The sequence below is a fragment of the Acomys minous genome, assembly GCF_964271855.1.
Source record: "Acomys minous genome assembly, chromosome: 9".
In the NCBI taxonomy this organism is placed as follows: Eukaryota; Metazoa; Chordata; class Mammalia; order Rodentia; family Muridae; genus Acomys; species Acomys minous.
Genome location: NC_140490.1, coordinates 53,708,260 through 53,712,051, shown reverse-complemented (window position 1 = coordinate 53,712,051; position 3,792 = coordinate 53,708,260). Strand labels below are relative to the sequence as shown.

Sequence of the window (3,792 nt, the reverse complement as noted above, 5' to 3'; positions counted from 1 at the left end):
AAACACTGTATCATACTGAAGGCTCACGACGTGTTGTAACGTCTATTCTTTTTTTCGTCTGCCGTGAACTTGAACCACAGGTATGTAAAGGGAATTCGTTAGCAGGTATGTAACAGTCAATCCGGCCACCCAACTCTCGGTGCAGTTCTTTGCTAATTGTTTGTACAGCTGTATCTGACACAGCAAAAATAAATAAATAAATAAATAAATAAATAAATAAATAAGAGCTGTCTGTAAGTGTTTGCTCTGTACCAAGCAGTCTATGCTGAGAGTTTTATGGGCAGTGTTGCTTTTAATAGAGAGAGGAAATGAGGCACAAACAGGTTAAGTAACATGGTCAAGGTCACCCCACCAGGAATCACAGAAGCCCGGTTTTAACCCGGGCATAGTCTGGGGCTTAAGTCATTATTTGTCAAAGAAAACTTGTTTCTTCATGAAGAATGTTCTCCAAAATTCTGCGTTCAGAAAGAGCTGAGAGTTATAAAAACCAAGAGGGGCAAAATGATAGCTCTTACCAGAAAAGTGTGGTTGAACATGGGTAGATTTGGTGTTCCTAACCCAAACTAGACTCTCTGTGGACGTGAGTTTAGATGTCAAGTAAAGAAGCCGTGCATACAACTGTATTATGTTGGTGGGGCATTTGGAGTGTAGCCGTATCTAGCCTTCCTTCTCTGGTTCAAGTTAGACTCTGACAGGCCTCCTGCCAGAGCTTGTTTAGGCTGCTCCTTCTATCCCCTGCAGCCAAATCTGTTTGCTGACTACAAATCAAAAGTTACTGGGCATCAGCTAGGAGCCTGCATTCTACGCCTAGCACGACTTCCCACAGGCTCACCACTTTTCATAAATATGATAGCACACATCCTTTGGAAGGGTTCCTATTTATTTATTTACTTGTTTACTTATGCGGCTTTTTTCTTACAAAGTCTGAGATGAACAGCCTGAGAATATGTTAGTACTGAGATAAAAAATGAGAGACTCCTCTAGTAGGCACAGTCGCTGCCCAGGAGTGTCATAGCAGGTTCACTAGAGATGAGAATTAAACAGCAGACCCAAGAAAAAGTGAAGTCCAAGACCAGCAACCCAATATCCACATCCAGCAAGCGAGAAGCCACCTTCAGCAGATAAGCCAAGAAGCCAAAGTCAAGAGAATAGTGGAGGTGGGCATTATTTTTTTAATGCCAGCATTTACAACACAGACCATAAGACAAATAGTGCCAACCATGTCTGTGCCTATTGTACTGCATGATGAGGAGACTATTTCCAGAATTTAGAAGTACACGATCAGTCCAGACATATATTCCTTTGTTCCCTGCTGTACTGTTTGCCTTGAGGAACGACACATGGTGTGGAATCCCCTTAGTACAGTGACAGGAGCACATGTTGGGAAACCATAGAGAAAGGCCCTTCTCGATGACTGATTGGAACTGGGGGGTGTTTATTGTGTGTGTCAAGAACTGAGTGAGAAACAGGAAGGAGAGGTTTCTAGGAAGAGAAGCAGCAAGGAAAGCCCCTAGCCCTGGTCGCAAAGGTACTCAGTTGAAAGAAGCAGCACAAGGAGTAATTCCTAAAGTCACAGAGCAATTCACGACTGTCCCCAGGGGCAGAGTACAGGGTCTTGTGTCTTCAGATTGAAGAGCTGACAGACAGGGAGGAGACTCCAGGTGATCCCTAACCCAGAATGCCGTATTAGACTGCCCTGAACTAGCCACAGTCCACCAGTGGCCTGTGTGAACATCCACACTCTTGTCAGCTCCCCAGAGTATCAGAAATTACACTCTTACATGATGTTTTTATATTAACATAATATATTAATGAATTAACATGTATTAATATATACATCATGTATTACATTATATTTATCTACTACAGTAGATATGTGTATACTATAGAGGTTTCATACATCAATATCATTAAAAATAATATCAAAATAGGAATGGGTCCAGCAAGAGGACTCCATTGGTAAAACTGCTTGTGTCACAAGCTTGACCTGAGTTCAACCCATAGTTATAGTAGAAAATGAGAACCAATTCATGGAAATTGTTTTCTGATCTACAGAGAGAGAGACAGAGAGAGAGAGAGAGAGAGAGAGAGAGAGAGAGAGAGAGAAGAGAGGAGAGAGAAATAACAGTAATAAAATAAAATTTAAAGATATTATGCTATTGCCAGATTTTATAATTAATGAAACTAATTGTCATTTTAAAATCTAAATGACAGGACTTAGTAGTAGAGTTCTTGTGTAATATACTAAAGGCCCTATACTCCAGGCCCTGTATTTAATTAATTAGCAATTAGTTAAATGCTAGGGACAAGAACTGGGTTGCAGCTCCATTGTAGAGTACTGGCCTAACATGCACAAATCCCTGCGTCCGATCCCCAGCATCACATAAGCTGAGTGTGGCAACCTACATCTGTGATCCCTGGCACTCAGAGAATGGAGGCAGGAGGATCAGAAGTTGGAGGTCATCCGTGACTGTATACAGAGTTCAAAGCCAGCATAAAACACAAACGGGAATAAGAGTACAGTGTCAAAAATCATGTTTTGAAACCACAGGCCTGAGCTCAAGAGAGCACTTGGAAGCATTAGCTGTGTGTTGTGGCTCTCCGGTCACTTGAATTTATAAGGTAGAGAAAATCACAGCTGTCACACAGGGTTGTAACAAGGACCCGAGACTCCGAGTTTTAGGTAACCAAGTGGCAGGAAGGATGGATCCCTTGCCTGGTGTGGACAGGCATTCTGGCTGGGATGGGAGTCCCAAAACCAGACCAGAAATCCTTGACCAGAGAGAATATTGCACAGGGTTCAACACCAGGTATGTAGCCACAGCCCTCCTGAGCTATCAGGGGAAACACAGTATGCTAGGTCTGAAGCAAGCCAAGTTGTCAGCAGGATTTTTGGTAGACATGGTGGTCTACATGGAAGAAGACACTGGAAAGAAACAAAACATGGAGCCAAAGAGTACTTCAGAAAAGTCTAGCAGCCCAGGGAGGCTGGGAGGATGGGCCTCAGGAGAACACTTGCTTTCCTTAACACAGATTAATGACATACCAGCAAAGAGGATGGACACCGTGAGATCTATTTGAGAGATGCTTAGAATGCTGCTAGTAGGCTTTGCTCTTTAGGGCAGACCCTCCTTATTTCCTAATAATAAAAGTGGTACTTGCCTTAAGTTGAGTCATTTGTTCAAATATCAATGTGTTGTGAAACCTGTCTTGCCCCTGGGAGAGACTCGATGAAGCCATCTCATGTCAATTACGTGAAAGCCCAGGAAAAAGCCCTGAGCTAGCCCCTTGCTGCTGACACTTCTCACTTACCTTCTTCAGAGTTATCTTTACTAAAATTGTCCCTTCTGCCTCAAATTTCTAGGCTGTTTCCTCCCACATTGGGATATACCTACAACATTAGCAGACTTAACAGATCTAGTTAGCTTTTCAGAGCCGTAACTCATTCTAATGGAAGCTCAAATGTTTTTCCTAAGTATTGGAGCACATCTTCAGGGGCCTAATGGAGGTAGATGCCTAGCACCATCCCTCCTCATGTGTGCTCTGCCCGGGCATGTCACTTAGAGCCTACCTTAGAGCTATGCTTTGAATTGAAGAGGTGAGGCCTTTCCTTAGACTTCCATCAACTATATCCACTGAGCAAGCCTAAGTCACTATCTGGGACACCCTCTTCAAACAAACAGAAGTTCTTCACTGGGTGCTGTGCAGGTGACAGGGACTCCATCAACACCCTGGCCCTCTGCCTCCCTGCCTCACCCTCCTCCTCCTCCTCCACTTTCTCCTCTTCCTCCT

General features: G+C 43.4%; 1 long non-coding RNA gene across 1 annotated transcript in view; it reads right to left on the bottom strand.

Moving 5' to 3' along the window:
* The window catches only part of LOC311604755, a 99,980-nt gene that overhangs the window by 46,964 nt on the left and 49,224 nt on the right, over window positions 1-3,792 (bottom strand). The gene's annotated exons all lie outside the window — the stretch shown is intronic.